Here is a 24,092-nt window from a genome sequence, read left to right on the forward strand (position 1 = left end):
ATTTTGTTCAGAGTTCTCTGTTTGTTGCTGAGTGGATGATGGAAAAGGTTTATTATTATTAAACCTGTTTCTTCCACCATTATTAAAGCCTTGTTGAGGCCTTTGATCCTTCCATGAGAGATTTGGGTGATTTCTCCACGATGGATTGTAGGTTTTTCCATATGGTTCACCCATGTATTTTAACTCTGCTATTGCAGGGTTTTCAGGATCATAAGCTTCTTCTGCATAAGAAGCCTCTTGAGTACTGTTGGATGCAGCTTGCATTCCATTCAGACTCTGAGAAATCATATTGACTTGCTGAGTCAATATTTTGTTCTGAGCCAATATGGCATTCAGAGTATCAACTTCAAGAACTCCTTTCTTCATAGGCGTCCCATTACTCACAGGATTCCTCTTAGAAGTGTACATGAACTGGTTATTAGCAACCATGTCAATGAGTTCTTGAGCTTCTGCAGGCGTTTTCTTTAGGTGAATGGATCCACCTGCAGAAGTATCCAATGACATCTTTGATAGCTCAGATAAACCATCATAGAATATATCCAGGATGGTCCATTCTGAAAGCATGTCAGAAGGACACTTTTTGGTCAACTGTTTGTATCTTTCCCAAGCTTCATAGAGGGATTCACCATCTTTTTGTTTGAAGGTTTGAACATCTACTCTAAGCTTGCTCAGCTTTTGAGGAGGAAAAAACTTGGCTAAGAAAGCCGTGACCAGCTTATCCCAAGAGTTCAGGCTGTCTTTAGGTTGAGAATTCAACCATATTCTAGCTCTGTCTCTTACAGCAAAAGGGAAAAGCATGAGCCTGTAGACTTCAGGATCTACTCCATTAGTCTTAACAGTGTCACATATCTGCAAGAATTCAGTTAAGAACTGAAGAGGATCTTCAGATGGAAGTCCATGAAACTTGCAGTTCTGCTGCATCAGAGAAACTATCTGAGGTTTCAGCTCAAAATTGTTTGCTCCAATGGCAGGAATGGAGATGCTTCTTCCATGTAAATTGGAATTAGGGGCAGTAAAGTCACCAAGCATTCTCCTTGCATTATTATTATTTTCGGCTGCCATCTCCTCTTCCTGTTCGAAAATTTCTGAAAGGTTCTCTCTGGAATGTTGTAATTTAGCTTCTCTTAGTTTCCTCTTCAGAGTCCTTTTAGGTTCTGGATCTGCTTCAACAAGAATATTCTTGTCTTTTCTCCTGCTCATATGAAAAAGAGAGAACAGAAAAATAATAATAATAGGGGTCTTTTTACCACAGTATAGAGGTCCCAGTGTGAGTAAAAGAAAAGAAGAAGAAGAAATTCGAACACAGATGGAAGAGGGGGTTCAAATTTGGGTGAGATGAAGTGTTAGTAGATGAATAAATAAATAGAAGGAGATGAGTGAGAAGGAGAATTTTCGAAAATAATTTTTGAAAAAGAGTTAGTGATTTTCGAAAATAGTTTTTGAAAAATGTTAGTAATTTTCGAAAATTAAGATTTAAAAATTGAAATAATTAGTTAATTAAAAAGAAATTTTGAAAAAGGGGGAGATATTTTCGAAAATTAGAGAGAGAGAGAGAGAGTTAGTTAGGTAGTTTTGAAAAAGATAAGAAACAAACAAAAAGTTAGTTAGTTAGTTGAAACAAATTTTGAAAAGATAAGAAGATAAGAAGTTAGAGAAGATATTTTGAAATCAAATTTTTGAAAAAAAGTAAGATAGGAAGATATTTTTGAAAAGATATGATTGAAATTAGTTTTGAAAAAGATTTGATTTTTAAAATCACAATTAATGACTTGATTCACAAGAAATCACAAGATATGATTCTAGAACTTAAAGTTTGAATCTTTCTTAACAAGTAAGCAACAAACTTGAAATTTTTGAATCAAAACATTAATTGTTATTGTTATTTTCGAAAATTATGATGTAAAATTAAGAAAATGATTTTTGAAAAATATTTTTGGAATTTTCGAAAATAACTAAGAAAAATGAAAAAAATTTGATTTTTGAAAAAGATTTTGAAAAAGATAAGATTTTTAAATTGAAAATTTGATTTGACTCATGAAAACAACTAGATTTTAAAAATTTTTGAAAAAGTCAAATCTAATTTTCGAATTTATGAGAGAGAAAAAGGGAAAGATATTTTTTTCGGTTTTTGAATTTTTAATGATGAGAGAGAGAAACATGAAAATTATGCAATGCATGAGAATTTTAGATCAAAACATGTGATGCATGCAAGAATACTATGAATGTCAAGATGAACACCAAGAACACTATGAAGATCATGATGAACATCAAGAACATATTTTTGAAAAATTTTTTATGCAAAAAAAACATGCAAGACACCAAACTTAGAATTCTTTAATGCTTAGACACTAAGAATTCAAGAATGCATATGAAAAACAAGAAAAGACACAAAACATGCAAATGCAAAGATCAAACAAGAAGACTTACCAAGAACAACTTGAAGATCATGAAGAACACTATGAATTCATGAAAATTTTCGAAAAATGCAAGATGAGTATGCAATTGACACCAAACTTATAACATGACTCAAGACTCAAACAAGAAACACAAAAATATTTTTGATTTTTATGATTTTATAATTTTTTGTATTTTCTTTTAATTTTTTCGAAAATATTTGGGAAAAAGGAAGTAATGAATTCATAGTCCTCAATCAAAATCCTGGGAATTAGACATGGCTTAATAGCCAGCCAAGCTAAAACATGTTATATGAAACACTAGAATTCATTCTTAAAAATTTTGAAGAAAAATATATTTTTGAAAACATTTTTTTTTTCGAAAACAAAGGAAAAATTTTTTGAAAGATTTTTTTTAAATTTTTTTGAAAATAAAACAAAAAGAAAATTACCTAATCTGAGCAACAAGATGAATCGTCAGTTGTCCAAACTCGAACAATCCCCGGCAACGGCGCCAAAAACTTGGTGCGCAGAAATTGTGATTACACTTTGATTATGTAAAATTCATTGCTCTTTCTTTCCCTGGTGATGGCGCCAAAAATATGATGCCAATACCATGGTTCACAACTTCGCACAACTAACCAGCAAGTGCACTGGGTCGTCCAAGTAATACCTTACGTGAGTAAGGGTCGAATCCCACGGAGATTGTTGGTATGAAGCAAGCTATGGTCACCTTGTAAATCTCAGTCAGGCGGATATAAAATAGTAATGGGGTTTTTGAAAATAATTAATAAAATAGGGATAGAAATACTTATGTAAATCATTGGTGAGAATTTCAGATAAGCGACTAGAGATGCTTTTCGTTCCTCTGAACCTCTGCTTTCCTGCTATCTTCATCCAATCAGTCTTACTCCTTTCCATGGCTGGCTTTATGTAATGCATTACCATTGTCAATGGCTACTTTCGGTCTTCTCTCGGGAAAATGATCCAAATGCCCTGTCACGGCACGGCTAATCGTCTGGAGGCATCACCCTTGTCAATAGTTACATCCTATCCTCTCAGTGAAAGTGGTCAACGCACCCTGTCACGGCACGGCTATTCATCTGTCGGTTCTCGATCATGCTGGAATAGGATTTACTATCCTTTTGCGTCTGTCACTACGCCCAGCAATCGCGAGTTTGAAGCTCGTCACAGTCATTCAATCATTGAATCCTACTCGGAATACCACAGACAAGGTTTAGACTTTCCGGATTCTCTTGAATGCTGCCATCATTCTAGCTTACACCACGAAGATTCCGATTAAGAGATCTAAGATATACTCATTCAATCTAATGTAGAACGGAAGTGGTTGTCAGGCACGCGTTCATAGGGAATGATGATGATTGTCACGTTCATCACATTCAGGTTGAAGTGTGAATGAATATCTTGGAAGCGAAATAAGATGAATTGAATAGAAAACAGTAGTACTTTCCATTAGTCCTTGAGGAACAGCAGAGCTCTAAACCTTAATCTATGGAGTGTAAAAACTCTACCGTTAACATTACATAAGTGAAAGGTCCAGGCATGGCCGAGATGGCCAGCCCCCAAAACGTGATCACAGGATCAAAAATACAATCCAGGATGTCTAATACAATAGTAAATGGTCCTATTTATAATAAACTAGCTACTAGGGTTTACAGAAGTAAGTAATTGATGCATAAATCCACTTCTGGGGCCCACTTGGTGTGTGCTTGGACTGAGCTTGAGTGTTACACATGTAGAGGTCATTCCTGGAGTTGAACGCCAGTTTTGGTGCCAGTTTGGGCGTTGAACTCCACTTTACAACTTGTTTCTGGCGCTGGACGCCAGAATTGGGCAGAGAGCTGGCGTTGAACGCCAGTTTGCATCGTCTAAACTTGAGCAAAGTATGAACTATTATATATTGCTGGAAAGCCCTGGATGTCTACTTTCCAACGCAATTGGAAACGCGCCATTTCGAGTTCTGTAGCTCCAGAAAATCCACTTTGAGTGCAGGGAGGTTAGAATCCAACAGCATCAGCAGTCCTTCTTCAACCTCTGAATCTGATTTTTGCTCAAGTCCCTCAATTTCAGTCAGAAAATACCTGAAATCACAGAAAAATATACAAACTCATAGTAAAGTCCAGAAATGTGAATTTAACATAAAAACTAATGAAAACATCCCTAAAAGTAACTAGATCCTACTAAAAATATACTAAAAATAATGTCAAAAAGCGTATAAATTATCCGCTCATCATTCTGCAATCCCAGCTCCCAATTCCTTTTATAATTCAAGCTATTTACATTTCTTGCACTTTAAGATTCAGTAATTTACATTTCTTGCAATCTAAGCTTCTGCAATTTAAATTACTTGTTCTTTAAGATTCAGCACTTTTACTTTCTGTTCTCTTTAGTTTACTGCAATTCTTCCCTCTTCCTTTACATTTCATGCAATTTAGCTTCTGGCAATCACAAACCACTCAAACCAATACTTGATTCGCTTGACTAAATCAATCACTAAACTAAAATTGCTCAATCCTTCAATCTGATAGCATGGAAACTTGTCTCTCAACAATTTTCCTTCGGCAAGTATACCGAATTGTCGTCAAGTAAAAACTCACAATAGAGTGAGGTCGAATCCCACAGGGATTCATTCGTCAAGCAACTTTAATTAGAAGAATGTTCTAGTTGAGCGAAGCAGAATTTGGTTTGAGAGTTGCAGGAAATTAAATGGCGGGAAAGTAAATAGCAAAAAATGTAAATTGCTGGAAATAAAGAGCTGAATGTAAATGGTGGAAAGTAAATTGCAGAATCTTAAATGGGAATGGGGAAGATGCTCATAAAAGTAAACTGCAGAAATTAAAGAGAATGGGTAAGATCAGAAATGGGGATTCATTGGGCTTAGGAGATGTTGCATTATCCGGATCAAGTTCATTTTCATCTCTTCCTCAATCAATGCATTCATTGATCTCCTTGGCAATCTTAAGTGATCGAATTCCAATTCCTTGGTAATTCAATCTCTCAAATCTTGATCAATAGCCAATTCCTTGGTCAATTGCTCATGAGAAGAGATAAAGTATGGTCACTGATTATACCACATGCATTCCCAAATCAAGTGTTGGTAGGATTATAGTCACCATACCCAACCAAACCCAATTTAGTCCAATATGAGAAAGCATTTCTAGCATGATCTCTTCATTCCTCTTCCAAGGTTCAGAAGAGATCCAAGTATGAATAGCTTCTTTTCCAAGATAACTACCCAATTGGATGAAGATTGAAAGCTTTCTAGTAAAATCAAGAGAAAAGATAGAAGAAGAGTAATGAAAATTAGTATTGATCCATCAAATTACAACAGAGCTCCCTAACCCAATGAAAGGGGTTTAGTTGTTCATAGCTCTGGAAATGGAAAACAAAGATGGAGAATACATCATGAAAACTAGAACTAGAAGTGCAGAGAAAGTAAATTATACAGAGAGTAGTTCCCAATTTCCAATCCCCCAAAAAGCTCCTTTCTAATTCAAAACTACCCCTATATATACTACTCTTCTGATCTTCTAGTTGGTTCTTCAAGTCTTGGATATGGGCCTTTGGATCTTGAGTTTGAAGCAGTTATCTTCCGCAGTGGGCTTAGCTTTACTTGCAGAGAGAAAGTGTGGAGTAGGCAGGGTGTTTAGCTCAGGACGTTAGTGGCGTTAACGTTAAGTGAGAGTGTGGGTTCGAGAACGTTAGTGGCAATCACCTTTTTCACTAACGTTCCTCACCCAGGGATAATCCACGTTAACTTCAACGTTAGTGGCACTAACGTAACCACTAACGTTGCCTCTTGGTCCTTCGCACACGTTATTGGGACTCATCTTTTCCAATAACGTTGAGAGACTTCCCTTCCCCCTACGTTAGAGTCTACGTTAACTTAGTTAACGTGGCTCTTAACGTAAGCTTGCTAATCCTTCGAGAACATTAGTGACACTTACCTTTGTCACTAACGTTCCAATGTGCCCCTACTTCCTACGTTAGAGTCCACGTTAACTAGATTAACGTGGCTTCTAACGTAGTAATGCTAGCCATCTCCAACGTTAGTGACAAAGGTGAGTGTCACTAATGTTGGCTCATCATCTCTCTTATCTACGTTAGCTTCCACGTTAATTAAGTTAACGTGGGAGTTAACGTTGCTCATAGTGGCTTGTGTGGGTTCACCCCAACGTTAGTGACAAAGGTAAGTGTCACTAACGTTGGCGATCACATGCTTTCTCCACGTTAGCTTCCACGTTAACTAAGTTAATGTGGGAGTTAACGTGGCTCATTGTGGCTTGGCCAACGTTAGTGACAAAGGTGAGTGTCACTAACGTTGGCTTCTCTTTTGCTTTCCAACATTAGAGTCCACGTTAACTGAGTTAACGTGGCTCTTAACGTGGCCACTTATGAGCTTGGCCCAACGTTAGTGACAAAGGTGAGTATCACTAACGTTGGCTCCACTTTCTTTCTTCCACGTTAGAGTTCACGTTAACTTAGTTAACGTGACTCTTAACGTGGGCAATGATGGCTTTGAGGACATTATTGGCGATTACTTTTCTCATTAACGTTGCAAGCTAGCTCCCATTCCACGTTAGTGGTCGCGTTAGTTAGACTAACGTGGCTACTAACGTGGCTCTTTCTTGCTTCCTTTGTCCTGAAATCAAGTAATACAGTGCATCAAAGTTCTAATCCACATCATGAGACATGCATCATCCAATTTGTCATCTAATTCATGCAAAATTCTCATGAAATCATGTAAAGTGCTCAATGTATGCTTAAATCAAGATGTAAGTGAAATTCTACCTAAAACTTGCTTATTTCCTAAGAAAATGCATGAAATTATCCTAAAACAGTAAAGAAAAGGTCAGTGAAACTGGCCAAAATGCCCTAGCATCACAACACCAAACTTAAAGCTTGCTTGTCCCTAAACAAGTACTGGAACAAGAGAATGATGAATGAAATGCCAAGAGGAATGAATCATTATTGTGGAGGTCATATCCTTGGTTTTATGGTGGTTTCATGCATAGCAACTTAGGTTCATTCCTTCACTGGCTTTCAGACCTTTATCATGTCCTGGAATACTCACTTGATTGCACCCTATGAGACTCTTATTCACTGATCCTTTTATGTTTTTCAGGGCTTATTTGTGTTCTTAGGCTAAGTGCTCTGTGAGGGGGCGACTCTTTAAGATAAGCTTTCAGCCAGCACTCCCGAACCAGTTGGTTCAAGGTGCTAGGTTTTAAGACACCCCTAAGGACTTACTTCCTCAAGTCTCTTTTCCCCATACATACACACCACAGACACATGGTTTGTTATTTCCTTTCTTGAGACCTTGGTGTCCAGCACCTCTTTGGGTTACTAAATGTTATGTAGCAAGGTTGCTCTTGATAGTGGATTTTCAGTTGATAATCCCGGGTTAGTTAACCCAAGTTACCAAGTGATGAAGCACTCCTACGAACCTATTCATCCAAGCAGATCCTTGGTACAGGAGCACCACAGACACATCTCTCAAGTTTCAAACCCTTGGTGCCTAGCCTTATTCTTTATTAACTTTTCTTTCTTTTTCAACTCGTATTGTTCTTTTCCCCTTTTTCTTATTAGGATCTTGTTATTTAGCTAGTCTCATGGGGTGTGTTTCAAACATATGATTCAGGACAGATAGTTGTCTTCCCACCCTTGTTGGTGAACCAACTTAGCTAACTTATGACCACATCACACACTAAGGAACTTACTCCACAATATGAACTCCACTCTGGTCTTTGATAACAAACATTCTCTTTTTATTTGATTCAAAAGGAGACAAGCATACAAGTAAGCAAGGTGAAAATCCAGCAGGTATCGTGGACAGCACACATATGACAAAAGCAATAGAGCAACATTAAACTCTAATCATCTAAACTAATGAGCAACTATAAATCAAGTTCCTTCGGACTTCCAATTTTTTAGCATTTTAAGTATATGGAATTAAGTAACAACACAACCTTCGGGTGATGGTTTCTTGCTATCCCCTTGTTGTCCTTATCCATAGTTTTTGCTCCTTCATTTCCTTGGATGATGGTGCACTATTTCCTCAGAAGGTTCCTGCAAAGTTATTGGAAGTTGCTTGTTTCCAAAGCACTTGAGACATAGTTAGCTTGCATGTATGCTTGCGAATTTCTGAACTTAATTTGGTGTGTGAACACCAAACTTAGTTCTTTTGCCTAGTACAACAGATTGCATACTTGCAGAGAGCCTCATATGTTGTTATTAACAAAACAACCATTACCTTCAGACTAAACTACTGCTAAGTGGTTCCCCTGATTGGTTGGAGCTAACAATCTGTCATTGGAGTGTAGTGTGATTATAACGAATATCTTTGGTGGAACACCAAACTTAAAACTGCACTTTCACTCTTGGATTTGTTTTGGTGTGGAACACCAAACTTAGCTCCTCGCAATACAGGGGAAACAACTTGTGATTTTTATTGAAATGACGATGAAAAAGAAACTACCTCAGGTTGGGTTGCCTCTCAACAAAGCGCTCTTTTAGCGTCGCTAGCTCGACGATTCCTCCATTATTTGAGATGATACTTCACTTTGGGGTTTTCCCCCATGTTGCCCATATAGTGTTTGAGCCTTTGTCCGTTCACAGTGAAAGTCCTCTCCGAACTTTCATCCATGATTTCTATGTACCCATATGGCGAGACTTTTGTGACAAGAAAGGGTCCTGACAACCTTGATTTGAGTTTGCCAGGGAACAGTCTCAATTTGGAGTTGTAGAGGAGTACTTGCTGCCCCTTTTCGAAACTCCTTGGGGCCAGATGCAGGTCATGTCTTCTCTTCACCTTTTCTTTATAAATCTTGGCATTTTCATAGGCTTGAGATCTAAATTCCTCCATCTCTTGCAGCTGCAAGATCCTCTTTGCACCAGCAGCGATGCTGTCAAAATTTAATAACTTGAGAGCCTAGAGAGCTTTGTGTTCCAGCTCCAGTGGTAGATGACAAGCTTTCCCATACACCAGTTGGTATGGGGACATCCCTAGTGGCATTTTGAATGCTGTTCTGTATGCCCAAAGAGCATCATCCAGCTTCTTCGACCAATCCTTTCTTGATGTACCCACAGTCTTTTCCAAAATCCTTTTTAGCTCTCTGTTAGATATCTCAGTTTGCCCACTTGTTTGGGGATGGTAAGGTGTGGCAACCTTGTGTTTCATCCCGTATCGTAGGAGAAGAGCTTCTAGTGGTCTGTTACAAAAATGGCTCCCTCCATCACTGATGAGTGCTCGTGGGACTCCAAACCGGCTAAAAATATTCTTCCTGAGGAAGTTCATGACCACCTTGTTATCATTTGTTGGGGTTGCAATAGCCTCTACCCACTTGGAAACTTAGTCCACTGCCACCAAAATGTACTTGTTTGAATATGAAGTTGGGAATGGTCCCATGAAATCGATTCCCCATACATTAAACAGTTCCAGTTCTAAGATGAAATTTTGTGGTATCTTATTTCTTTTGGGCAAGTTCCCAGATCTTTAGCACTCATTGCAGCTCTTTACTAGTTCTTTAGCATCCTTGAAAAGGGTGGGCCAAAAGAATCCGCTTTGTAACACCTTTGCTGCAGTTCTATCCCCTCCAAAATGGCCTCCATAGCATGAGCCGTGGCAATTCCACAGGACCTCCCGTCACTCTTCTTCTGAAACACATCTTCTCATGATTCCATCTGAACATTTCTTGAAGAGATAAGGCTCATCCCAGACAAAATATTTTGCATCATTTATGAGCTTTCTTTTTTGATGTTTGTTGATTTCTGGAGGTAAAGCCCCAGTTGCCTTGAAGTTGGCAATGTCTGCGAACCATGGTGCTTTGTGAACTGTCATCAACTGCTCATCAGGAAAGAGCTCATTTACACTTGTATCATGTGTTCCACCTTCATCATGAGGGATTCTGGATAGGTGATCTGCTACCTTGTTCTCCACTCCTTTCTTGTCTCTAATTTCAATATTGAATTCCTGCAACAATAAGATCCATCTTATTAGTCTTGGTTTTGATTCTTGCTTGGCAAACAAATATTTAAGTGCTGTGTGATCTGTGAAAATAATCACTTTAGCACCAATGAGGTATGATCTAAACTTATCAAATGCAAAAACTATTGCTAACAACTCTTTTTCAGTAGTGGTATAATTTCTTTGAGTTTCATTGAGGACTTTGCTAGCATAGTATATCACATGGACTAAGTTATCTTTCCTCTGCCCTAACACGGCCCCAACTGCAAAATCAGATGCATCACACATCAATTCAAATGGTAAGTTCCAATCGGGTGGGGAAATGATAGGGGCAGAGGACAATCTCTTTTTCAAATTTTCAAATGCTAGCATGCATGTTTCATTGAAGATAAATGGTGTATCAGATACAAGGAGATTGCTTAAGGGTTTGGCTATCTTTGAAAAATCTTTAATAAACCTTATGTAAAAGCCAGCATGCCCTAAAAAACTCCTAATTTCCTTGACATCACTGGGTGGAGGAAGTTTTTCAATAAGTTCCACTTTAGCTCTGTCCACCTCAATGCCTTGGTTAGAAACCTTATGGCCAAGGACTATTCCTTCTGTCACCATAAAGTGACATTTCTCCCAGTTCAAAACCAGATTGGTCTCTTGGCACCTTTTCAATACTAAGGCTAGGTGATTTAGGTAGCTAGGAAAGGAAACTCCGAATACCGAGAAATTATCCATAAAAACTTCAATGAATTTTTCTATCATATCTGAGAAGATAGAAAGCATGCAGCGTTGGAAAGTCGCATGTGCATTACATAGCCCAAATGGCATGCGCCTGTAAGCAAACACTCCATATGGGCAAGTAAATGAGGTTTTCTCTTGGTCTCTGGGATCAACCACTATTTGGTTATATCCTGAATAACCGTCGAGAAAACAATAGTATGAGTGTTCTGCGAGTCTTTCCAACATCTGATCCATGAATGGAAGGGGGAAATGATCTTTTCGTGTAGCTTCATTTAGTTTTCTGTAGTCTATGCACATCCGCCATCCTGTGACGGTCCTTGTAGGAATCAGTTCGTTCTTCTCATTGTGGACTACAGTCATCCCTTCCTTTTTGGGCACGACATGCACGGGGCTGACCCAGGGGCTGTCTGAGATCGGTCAGATTACCCCTCCCTACCATAACTTCATAACTTTTTTCTGCACCACTTCCTTCATGATTGGGTTCAGCCTCTTTTGGGATTGAATGGATGGTTTAGCATCATCTTCCAATAGTATCTTATGCATGCATATGGCCGAACTGATTCCTTTCAAGTCAGCGAGGGTCCATCCAATGGCATCCTTATGCTTTCGCGACACTTGGAGTAATTCATCCTCTTGATCTTGGCTGAGGGATGAGTTTATGATCACTGGGTAGCTTTTATTCTCTCCTAAGTATGCATATTTGAGAGTGTGTGGCAGTGCTTTGAGTTCAAGTTTGGGTGCTTCTAACTTTTCATTCTCTTCCTTTGGTGCACCTCGTATATGAATCTCTGCTGTTGCAACCTCTTCACTAGACATTGATCCCTCCTCTATTAACCCTTTGGGTTCTTCTTCTTCAAAACTCTCCTGCATTGCATCTTCCAGTGAGTCCAACCTCATACATTCTCCCCATTGTTCTGGTGGGTAACTCATGGCCTTGAACATATTGAATGTCATCTTTTCATTGTGTCTCAAGGTGAGATCACCTTTTTGGACATCAATGACAGCTCCAGCAGTAGCTAAGAACGGTCTTCCCAGGATGATGGAGGCCTTGGCTTCCTCCTGCATGTCCAACACCACAAAGTCTGCTGGGAAAATGAAATCCCCCACCTTCACCAACAAATCTTCCACTACACCATGAGGGAACTTGAACGATCGGTCTGCCAGTTGTAGGGCCATTTTTGTTGGCTTAGCCTCATCGATCTTCATTTTCCTCATCATAGCTACTGACATCAGATTTATGCTGGCTCCTAAGTCGCATAGAGCTTTCTCCACTGTGATCTCCCCTATAATACAAGGGATCTGGAAGCTCCCAGGATCCTTCAATTTCTGGGGTAGTTTATGCTGAATGATAGCACTACATTCTTCGGTTAGTATCACAGTCTCGTTGCTCTTCCAACTTCTCTTCTTAGTCATCAATTCCTTCAAGAACTTGGCATAGAGCGGCATTTGCTCTATTACTTCAGCAAAGGGTATGTTAATCTGTAATTTCTTGAAGATTTCTAAAAATCTGGAGAACTGGCTGTCATCCCCTTTCTTCTTCAGTTGTTGAGGATATGGTATTTTCGGAACATATGGCTTCAGCTCTCCTTCCTTTTGACGTGAGTTGGAGGTGGGGATTTGAACTTCATCTTGTGCCTCCTTCTTTCCGACTAAATCTTTCTCTTGGGGTTGCTTGGGAGTCTCCTTCAATTCTTTTCCACTTCTGAGGGTTATAGCCTAACACTCCTCCCTTTGGTTTGAGTCTGTATCACTGCGAGGGTTGTGGCTGGAAATTCTCTTGAATAGGTAGCCAATTTGTGTCTCAAGTTTCTTGATGGCAGCATCTTGATTCTGCATATTGGACTGCACTTCTTCTCGGAATGCCTTACTGTCTTGAATCTCTTTGTATATGCCTTCAAGTAGAGTCTCAATTTTGGAGAGTCTTTCTTCAGATGATGGTGAGTTGAGAGTGGATGGGTGAGTTGAGTCATTTTGGTTTTAGTATGGATGTGGAGAGGTGTTGTTAGGGTGGTGCTGATATGATCTCTGTGTGGAATGTTGGTGAGCTGCATGGCTGTTGGGGTTGTGACGTCTCTGATCTTGGCTTTGATCTTGTTGATTTCTACACCCAAAGTTTGGGTGATTCCTCCAACCAGGGTTGTAGGTTTTGGAGTATGGATCATGGGTCTGCCTGGGTGAGTTTCCAATGTAGTTGGCTTGTTCTTGCTCCTCCTCTGCCTCAGAATTCACCCCCTCTTGGGTTGTTGATGAGGTGGTGATTCCTGCTACTTGGTTCTTCTCCATCTTCTTGGTGAGGTCGGCTAGTTGCTTGGTAATAAGCTTGTTTTGGGCCAGCAGTGTATCCACATTGTTTAGTTCCATCACTCCTCTAGTGTTGCCTCTTTCAGAAGCATAGAAATAGTCATTCTCTGCTACAATTTCAATGACATCTATGGCCTCCTCAATGGTCTTCTTCTTGTTCAGAGATCCCCCGGATGAATGGTCTACTTCCTTCTTTGATTCATAAGAAAGGCCTTCATAGAAAATGTGTAGCTGCACCCATTCATTGAACATATCTGGTGGGCACCTTCTTGTCAGGTCCTTGAACCTCTCCCATGCTTCATATAGAGTCTCACCATCCTGCTGCCTGAATGTTTGCACCTCAGCTCTCAGCCTGTTGATCCGTTGAGGAGGATAGAATCTTGTCAAGAATTTGTTCACCACATCTTCCCAGGTTGCTAAACTCTCCTTTGGGAAGGATTCCAGCCATTTAGATGCCTTGTCCTTAAGTGAGAAAGGGAACAGAAGTAGTCTATAGGTGTTAGGATGAACACCATTAGACTTCACAGTATCACATATCCTCAGGAAGGTGGTTAGATGTTGATTGGGGTCTTCTTGGACACCTCCTCCGAATGAACAGTTGTTCTGAACAAGGGTGATGAGCTGTGGCTTTAGTTCAAAGTTGTTGGCATGTATGGTTGGCCTTTGGATGCTACTCCCACAGTTTCCTGGGTTTGGGTTGATGTAAGAGCCTAGAACTCTTCTCTCTTGCCCAGCATGATTTGCTAGACCTTCTCTGCCATGGTTGTGAGCCTCTTCTTCATGCTGGTTCTCCATGTTCTCATCCATGTCTGGTTTAAAGTACTCCTCCTCTTCCTCAGCACCAACTACTCTCTTTCCTCTTGCTTCCCTCCTTAATCTAAGGAAGGTCTTCTCAGGTTCAGAATCAAAGGAAGTTGAAGCCCCACTTCTTCTCCCTGTCATACAACCAACAAGGCACAAGCAAGGAAATAGTTGCAGAAAGTACTCTTGTTAAAATTACTGTTAGCGTGAGTGATGCAATATATCAAACAGTTAGTGGGTTAGTGAACTGAATAGTAAATAACTAAGAAAAAGGAGTAGGGGGAAGGGAAGAAAATAACTAAAACTGAAAGTAATTAACTCAAACAGAAATTTAAATAAAAAAAAGAAAAATGCTCAATCTAGTTATCCTCTAATTTAATCATTGTTGATACAAAATCAATCCCCGGCAACGGCGCCATAAACTTGATAGCATGAAAAACTTGTCTCTCAACAATTTTTCTTCGGCAAGTATACCGAATTATCGTCAAGTAAAAACTCACAATAGAGTGAGGTCAAATCCCACAGGGATTGATTGGTCAAGCAACTTTAATTAGAGGAATGTTCTAGTTTAGCGAAGCAGAATTTGGTTTGAGAGTTGCAGGAAATTAAATGGCGGGAAAGTAAATAGCAAAAAATGTAAATTGCTGGAAATAAAGAGCTGAATGTAAATGGCAGAAAGTAAATTGCAGAATCTTAAATGGGAATGGGGAAGATGCTCATAAAAGTAAATTGCAGAAATTAAAGAGAATGGGTAAGATCAGAAATGGGGATTCATTGGGCTTAGGAGATGTTGCATTCTCTGGATCAAGTTCATTTTCATTTCTTCCTCAATCAATGCATTCATTGATCTCCTTGGAAATCTTAAGTGATCGAATTCCAATTCCTTGGTAATTCAATCTCTCAAATCTTGATCAATAGCCAATTCCTTGGTCAATTGCTCATGAGAAGAGATGAAGTATGGTCACTGATTATATCACATGCATTCCCAAATCAAGTGTTGGTAGGATTATAGTCACCATACCCAACCAAACCCAATTTGGTCCAACATGAGAAAGCAATTCTAGCATGATCTCTTCATTCCTCTTCCAAGGTTCAGAAGAGATCCAAGTATGAATAGCTTCTTTTCCAAGATAATTACCCAATTGGATGAAGATTGAAAGCTTTATAGTAAAATCAAGAGAAAAGATAGAAGAAGAGTAATGAAAATTAGTATTGATCTATCAAATTACAACAGAGCTCCCTAACCCAATGAAAGGGGTTTAGTTGTTCATAGCTCTGGTGCACGAATTGTGAATCACACTTTTCACAACGCGTACCACTAACCAGCAAGTGCACTGGGTCGTCCAAGTAATACCTTACGTGAGTAAGGGTCGAATCCCACGGAGATTGTTGGTTTGAAGCAATCTATGGTTATCTTGTAAATCTTAGTCAGGAAGTCAATTATGTTTATCAGTTGAATTGCGAATAACCAAGAGAGCATAAATTAAAGGTTACTTGTTGTGCAGTAATGGAGAATATGTTGGAGTTTTGGAGATGCTTTGTCTTCTGAATCTCTGCTTTCCTATGTCTTCGGATTCACGCACGCACGTCCTCCTATGGCAAGCTGTGTGTTGGTGGATCACCGTTGTCAATGGCTACCTTCCATCCTTCCAGTGAAAACTACGCTCACGCGCTCTGTCACAGCACGGCTAATCACCGGTTGGTTCTCGATCCGGTTGGAATAGGATTTATTATCCTTTTGCGTCTGTCACTAACGCCCAGCCTTCAGGAGTTTGAAGCTCGTCACAGTCGTTCAATCCTTGAATCCTACTTGGAATACCACAGACAAGGTTTAGACTTTCCGGATTCTCATGAATGCCGCCATCAGTTCTAGCTTATACCACGGAGATTCTGATTAAGAGATCTCAGAGATACTCATTCAATCGGATATAGAACGGAGGTGGTTGTCAGGCACACGTTCATGGTTTGAGGAAGGTGATGAATGTCACAGACCATCACCTTCATCACAGTTAAGCGCGAATGAACATCTTAGATAGGAACAAGCGTGTTTGAATGGAAAACAGAAATATTTGCATTAATTCATCGAGACACAATAGAGCTCCTCACCCCCAACAATGGGGTTTAGAGACTCATGCCGTCAGAGAATACAAGGGTTTGATCTAAAATGTCATGAGATACAAAATAAGTCTCTAAAAGTTGTTTAAATACTAAACTAGTAGCCTAGGTTTACAACAAATGAGTAAACTATGATGGATGATGCAGAGGCCCACTTCTGGGGCCCACTTGGTGTGTGCTGGGGCTGAGAATTAAGCAATCCACGTGCAGAGGCTATTTGTGGAGTTGAACGCCAATTTTTGTGCCAGTTTGGGCGTTCAACTCCAGCTTTTGATCCTTTTCTGGCGCTGGACACCAGAATTGGGCAGAGAACTGGCGTTGAACTTCAGTTTACGTCATCTATCCTTGTGCAAAGTATGGACTATGATATATTGATGGAAAGCCCTGGATGTCTACTTTCCAACGCATTTGGAAGCATGCCATTTCGAGTTCGGTAGCTCCAGAAAATCCATTTTGAGTGAAGGGAGGTCAGAATCCAACAGCATCAGCAGTCCTTTTTCAGCCTGAATCAGATTTTTGCTCAGCTCCTTCAATTTCAGCCAGAAAAATACCTGAAATTACAGAAAAACACACAACTCATAGTAAAGTCCAGAAATATGAATTTTTCCTAAAAACTAATGGAAATAAACGAAAAACTAACTAAAACATACTAAAAACTATATGAAATTAACCCCAAAAAGCGTATAAAATATCCGCTCATCACAACACTAAACTTAAACTGTTGCTTGTCCTCAAGCAACTAGACAAATAAAATAGAAGACTAATAGGTTGAGAAGCAATAATATCTCAGAGTTTTTTTTTTTTTTTGCATGAAGCTCAGATTCTAATTAGATGAGCGGGGCTAGTAGCTTTTTGCTTCCGAACAGTTTTGGCATCTCACTTTATCCATTGAAGCTCAGAGTGATTGGCATCTATAGGAACTCAGAATTTAGATAGTGCTATTGATTCTCCTAGTTCAGTATGTTGATTCTTGAACACAGCTACTTTATGAGTCTTGGCCGTGGCCCTAAGCACTTTGTTTTCCAGTATTACCACTGGATACATAAATACCACAGACACATAATTGGGTGAACCTTTTTAGATTGTGACTCAGCTTTGCTAAAGTCCCCAATTAGAGGTGTCTAGAGTTCTTAAGCACATTCTTCTTTTTGCTTTGGACCTTGACTTTAACCGCTCAGTCTCAAGTTTTCACTTGACACCTTCACGCCACAAGCACATGGTTAGGGACAGCTTGGTTTAGCCGCTTAGGCCAGGATTTTATTCCCTTAGGCCCTCCTATCCACTGATGCTCAAAGCCTTGGGATCCTTTTTATTACCCTTGCCTTTTGGTTTTAAGGGCTATTGGCTTTTTGCTCTTGCCTTTTGGTTTTAAGAGCTTTGGCTTTTTCTGCTTGCTTTCTCTTTTTTTTTTTGCAAGCTTTGTTCTTTGCTGCTTTTTCTTGCTTCAAGAATCATTTTTATGATTTTTCAGATTATCAATAACATGTCTCATGTTCATCATTCTTTCAAGAGCCAACATATTTAACAGTCTTAAACAACAAATTCAAAAGACATATGCACTGTTCAAGCATTCATTCAGAAGACAGAAAGTATTGCCACCACATGTTACTAATTAGAATTTTTCTTATTAAAAACTCGAAATTTTATTGCCTCTTATTCAAAAGATCTACTATTTTATTCATGTTTGCTGATGATGAGAAAAATAGACTATACTTAATTGGGGATAAAATCAAACTAGACACTAATTACTACTAATGATCATGTAATGAAGACACAAACATAGATAAGCACTTAACATAGAGAAAACGAAAAACAGAGAAAGTAAGAACAAGGAACGAGTCCACCTTAGTGATGATGGCATTTCCTTCTTGAGGCACTAATGATGTTCTTGAGCTCTTTTATGTCTCTTCCTTGCCTTTGTGGCTTGATTCCTAGTGATTTTTGGTATTTCTATCCTCAGTTGCTTCCAATAATTATGTGGAGGGAAGTGCATCCCCTGAGGTATCTCTTGATTTGCAGCCACATGTTCTACCACTGAGCTATAGATCCTTCACATAATTGTTTTACCACACCAAACTTAGAATGTTGCTCGCCCTCGAGCAAAAGAAGAGGGAATAAATGAAGAAGAAGATGTGGAAAGAAAAAAACTAGGATTATGAGGAGGGAAGGTGGGGATCCTGTGGGGTCCATAGATCTTGAAATGATCCTGCGAGGTCCACAGATCTTGAGGTGTCAAGGCATTTACATCCCTGCACCAATTTGGGCATGCAAAATGCCCTTGTACACAACTCTGGGCGTTCAGCGCCAGGTTGGTGCCCATTTTGGGCGTTCAACGCCCATTTACTAGCCATTTCTGGCGTTGAACGCCAGAACCATGCTTGTTCTGGGCGTTCAGCGCCAGGATGTTGCCCATTTTGGGCGTTCAGCGCCAGAACCATGCTCTGTTCTGGCGTTGAACGCCAGACAGGTGCTTCCTCCAGGGTGTGATTTTTCTTCTGCTGTTTTTGATTCCGTTTTCAATTTTTAATATTTATTTTGTGACTCCACATGATCATGAACCTAATAAAACATGAAAAACCATGAAAATAAATAAAAATTGGGTTACCTCCCAACAAGCGCTTCTTTAATGTCCTTAGCTGGACTTTGCTGAGCTTTTAATCTAGCTTCAGCCTTGAGCATTCTTGCTCAATGTTGCCTTCAAGATAATGCTTGATTCTCTGTCCATTGACAATGAACTTCTTATTAGAATCAATATCTTGAAGCTCCACATAACCATATGGTGATACACTTGTAATCACATATGGTCCCCTCCACCGGGATTTCAGTTTCCCGGGGAATAGCCTGAGTCTAGAGTTAAACAACAGAACCTTCTGTCCTGGTTCAAAGATTCTAGATGACAGCTTTCTGTCATGCCACTTTTTTTATTTTTCTTTATATAGCTTGGCATTTTCGAAATCTGTGAATCTGAACTCCTCTAGCTCATTTAGCTGGAGCAATCTTTTTTCTCCTGCTAATTTGGCATCAAAGTTTAGGAATCTGGTTGCCCAGTAGGCCTTATGTTCCAGTTCCACGGGCAGGTGACATGCCTTACCATACACGAGTTGGTATGGAGATGTCCCTATGGGGGTCTTGAATGCTGTCCTATAAGCCCACAGAGCATCATCCAGGCTCCGTGCCCAATCCTTTCTACGGGTATTTACTGTCCATTCCAGGATTCTCTTTAATTCTCTGTTAGAGACTTCAGCTTGCCCATTGGTTTGTGGATGATATGGAGTGGCCACCTTGTGGCGAATTCCATACCGAACCATTGCAGAGTAAAGCTGTTTATTGCAGAAGTGAGTGCCCCCATCACTGATTAGTACTCTAGGGACACCAAACCTGCTAAAGATATGTTTCTGGAGGAACTTCAGCACTGTTTTAGTATCATTGGTGGGTGTGGCAATAGCCTCAACCCATTTTGATAAATAGTCAACTGCCACCAGAATATAAGTGTTTGAGTATGATGGTGGGAAAGGTCCCATGAAGTCAATTCCCCATACGTCAAACAACTCAATTTCCAAGATTCCTTGTTGAGGCATGGCGTAACCATGAGGCAGGTTACCAGCTCTTTGGCAACTGTCACAATTACGTACAAACTCTCGGGAATCTTTATAGAGTGTGGGCCAATAGAAGCCACATTGGAGGACCTTGGTGGCTGTTCGCTCACCTCCGAAATGGCCTCCATATTGAGATCCGTGGCAATGCCACAGGATCCTCTGTGCTTCTTCTCTAGGCACACACCTACGGCTAATTCCGTCTGCACATCTCTTAAAGAGATAAGATTCATCCCACAAGTAGTACTTTGCATCAGTAATTAATTTCTTCTTTTGTATCCTGTTGTACTCCTTGGGTATGAACCTTGCAGCTTTATAGTTTGCAATATCGGCAAACCATGGTGCTTCCTGAATGGCGAATAAATGCTCATCAGGAAACGTCTCAGAGATCTCAAGAGAAGGGAGGGACGTCCCTTCCACTGGCTCTATCCGGGACAGATGATCAGCCACTTGGTTCTCTGTCCCTTTTCTGTCTCTTATTTCTATATCAAACTCTTGCAGAAGCAATACCCATCTGATGAGCCTGGGTTTTGAATCCTGCTTTGTGAGTAGATATTTAAGAGCAGCATGATCAGTATACACAATCACTTTTGATCCTACTAAGTATGATCTGAACTTGTCAATGGCGTAAACCACTGCAAGTAGTTCTTTTTCTATGGTTGTGTAATTTTTCTGGGCATCATTTAGAACGCGACTGGCATAATAAATGACATGCAGAAGCTTGTCATGCCTCTGTCCCAATACTGCACCAATGGCATGATCACTGGCATCACACATTAGCTCAAATGGTAATGTCCAGTCTGGTGCAGAAATGACTGGTGCTGTGACCAGCTTAGCTTTCAGCGTTTCAAACGCCTACAGGCACTTTGTGTCAAACACAAATGGCGTGTCAGCAGCTAGCAGATTGCTTAGAGGTTTTGCGATTTTTGAAAAATCCTTTATAAACCTCCTATAGAATCCTGCATGCCCCAGAAAGCTTCTGATTGCCTTAACAATGGCAGGTGGTGGTAATTTTTCAATTACCTCTATTTTTTCTTGATCCACCTCTATTCCCTTGTTTGAGATTTTATGCCCAAGAACAATTCCTTCAGTCACCATGAAGTGACACTTTTTCCAGTTTAAAACTAGGTTGGTTTCTTGGCATCTTTTCAGAACAAGTTTCAGGTGATCAAGACAGGAGCTGAATGAGTCTCCATATACTGAGAAGTCATCCATGAAGACTTCCAAAAATTTTTCCACCATGTCAGAGAAAATAGAGAGCATGCATCTCTGGAAGGTTGCAGGCGCATTACATAGCCCAAATGGCATCCTTCTATAAGCAAACACTCCGGATGGACATGTGAATGCTATTTTCTCTTGATCCTGGGGATCTACTGCAATCTGGTTATAACCTGAGTAGCCATCCAAAAAGCAGTAATAATCATGACCTGCTAGTCTTTCTAGCATCTGGTCTATGAATGGTAAAGGAAAATGATCCTTTCTGGTGACTGTATTGAGCCTTCTGTAGTCAATACACATGCGCCACCCTGTAACTGTTCTTATAGGAACCAATTCATTTTTTTCATTATAAATCACTGTCATGCCTCCCTTTTTTGGGACGACTTGAACAGGGCTCACCCAGGGGCTATCAGAAATAGGATAAATAATCCCAGCCTCTAGTAACTTGGTGACCTCTTTCTGCACCACTTCCTTCATGGCTGGATTTAGCCGCCTCTGTGGTTGAACCACTGGTTTGGCATTATCCTCCAATAGGATTTTGTGCATGCATCTAGCTGGGCTTATGCCCTTAAGGTCACCTATGGACCACCCAAGAGCTGTCTTGTGTGTCCTTAGCACTTGAATAAGTGCTTCCTCTTCCTGTGAATTTAAAGCAGAGCTTATGATCACTGGAAAAGTGTCACCTTCTCCCAGAAATGCATATTTCAAGGATGGTGGTAGTGGCTTGAGCTCGGGTTTAGGAGGTTTTTCCTCCTCTTTCAGAAGAAAGTTCAGAGGCTCTTTCATGTCCCCTGAATCCTCCAAATCAGGCTGAACATCTTTAAAGATGTCTTCCAACTCTGATTCGAGACTCTCAGCCATGTTAATCTCTTCTACCAAAGAGTTAATAAGATCAACTTTCATGCAGTCTGTTGATGTGTCTGGATGCTGCATGGCTTTGACAGCGTTCAACTTGAACTCATCATTGTTGACTCTCAGGGTTATTTCCCCCTGTTGGACGTCAATGAGGGATCGTCTAGTTGCTAGGAAGGGTCTTCCTAGAATGAGAGTAGCACTCTTGTGCTCCTCCATTTCCAGCACAACAAAGTCAATGGGAAAGGCGAATGGCCCAACTCTGATAATCATGTCCTCAATCACGCCTGATGGGTATTTAGTGGAACCATCAGTAAGTTGGAGACATATCCGGGTTGGTTTAACTTCTTCAGTTAAGCCAAGCGTCCTGATAGTGGATGCAGGTATTAGGTTGATGCTTGCCCCAAGATCGCATAAAGCTGTCTTGGTGCAATTATCGTCTAATATGCATGGTATCAGAAAGCTCCCAAGGTCTTTAAGCTTTTCAGGAAAGCTCTTCAGAATGACTACACTGCATTCTTCAGTGAGGAGAACTCTTTCTGTTTCTCTCCAATCCTTCTTATGACTCAAGATCTCTTTCATGAACTTGGCATAAGAAGGTATTTGCTCAAGTGCTTCTGCAAATGGAATCTTTATTTCAAGAGTCCTGAGGTAATCTGCAAAGCGAGCAAATTGCTTATCCTGCTCCTCTTTCCGGAGTTTTTGAGGATAAGGTATCTTGGCTTTATATTCTTCAACCTTAGTTGCTGCAGGTTTATTACCTACAGAAGTGGTTGAAGAAGCCTTTTTAGAGGGGTTGTTATCAGCATTTGTGTGTGTCTGATCCCTCACTGGCACTTGAGTGCCAGAGGTAGAAGCTGGAGTGAAACTGGACGCCAGCTCCTTGTCTGCTCCTAGCGTTTGAACGCCAGAACTGTGCCCTTTTTGGGCGTTCAGCGCCAGATCCTGCCCATTTTGGGCGTTCAACGCCAGATCCTTGCCCATTTCTGGCGTTGAACGCCAGTCCTGCTGTATCTCTGGCGTTGAACGCCAGTTTTGGCCATGGTCTGGGCGTTCAGCGCCAGCCTTCCACCAATTTTCTGGCGTTTTAGCGCCAGAATTATTTTTCCCTGGGCTCCTACTGTCCTCAGGTGAATTTTAGGTGGTTTGCTCATTTCTTAGCTTTTTGCTGCCTTGAGGTGGGGTATTTAATGTTTTCCCACTTCTTAGTTGAACTGCTTGGCATTCCTCTGCTATTTGCTTTGACAGCTGCTGCTTTGTTTGCTTAAACTGTTCGTCCATATGTATATTAGCCATCCTTGTCTCTTGTAACCTGTCTTTAAATTCGGCTAGCTGCTTTGTTAGAAAGTCCAATTGCTGATTGAATTCAGCAGCTTGTTTTACAGGACTGAGTTCAGCAGTTACTGTTTTAACCTCTTCATTCATGGAAGGGTTGCTGCTTAGGTACAGATGCTGATTCCTGGCAACTGTATCAATGAGCTCTTGAGCCTCTTCAATTGTCTTTCTCATGTGGATAGATCCACCAGCTGAGTAATCTAGAGACATCTGAGCTCCTTCTGCAAGCCCATAGTAGAAGATGTCTAACTGAACCCACTCTGAAAATATTTCAGAGGGGCATTTTCGTAGCATCTCTCTGTATCTCTCCCAGGCATCATAAAGAGATTCATTATCTCCTTGTTTAAAGCCTTGGATGTCCAGCCTTAGCTGTGTCATCCTTTTTGGAGGGAAATATTGATTCAGGAATTTTTCTATCAGCTGTTTCCATGTCCTTATGCTGGCCTTAGGTTGGTTATTTAACCACCTCTTAGCTTGATCTTTTACAGCAAATGGAAACAGTAATAGTCTGTAGACATCCTGATCTATTTCCTTATCATGTACTGTGTCAGCAATTTGTAAAAACTGTGCCAGAAACTCTGTAGGTTCTTCCTGTGGAAGACCGGAATACTGGCAACTTTGCTGCACCATGATAATGAGCTGAGGATTCAACTCAAAGCTACTGACTCCAATGGAGGGTATGCAGATACTACTCCCATATGAAGCAGTAGAGGGGTTAGAATATGACCCCAGAGTCCTCCTGGACTGTTCATTTCCACTTAGATC

At 40.3% G+C, this 24,092-nt stretch overlaps 2 non-coding genes across 2 annotated transcripts; both read left to right on the plus strand.

Moving 5' to 3' along the window:
- Window positions 1-558: 558 nt before the first annotated feature.
- LOC148567198 (small nucleolar RNA R71) lies at window positions 559-666 on the plus strand. Its single transcript, XR_015881471.1, has one exon. It is a non-coding gene; the product is annotated as a small nucleolar RNA R71 (small nucleolar RNA).
- A 12,994-nt stretch (window positions 667-13,660) lies between these two features.
- LOC148567199 (small nucleolar RNA R71) lies at window positions 13,661-13,767 on the plus strand. Its single transcript, XR_015882098.1, has one exon. It is a non-coding gene; the product is annotated as a small nucleolar RNA R71 (small nucleolar RNA).
- The last annotated feature ends 10,325 nt before the right edge of the window (window positions 13,768-24,092 follow it).

The sequence above is a fragment of the Arachis ipaensis genome, chromosome B4, assembly GCF_059453495.1.
Source record: "Arachis ipaensis isolate K30076 ecotype BB chromosome B4, ASM5945349v1, whole genome shotgun sequence".
Classification (NCBI taxonomy): Eukaryota; Viridiplantae; Streptophyta; class Magnoliopsida; order Fabales; family Fabaceae; genus Arachis; species Arachis ipaensis.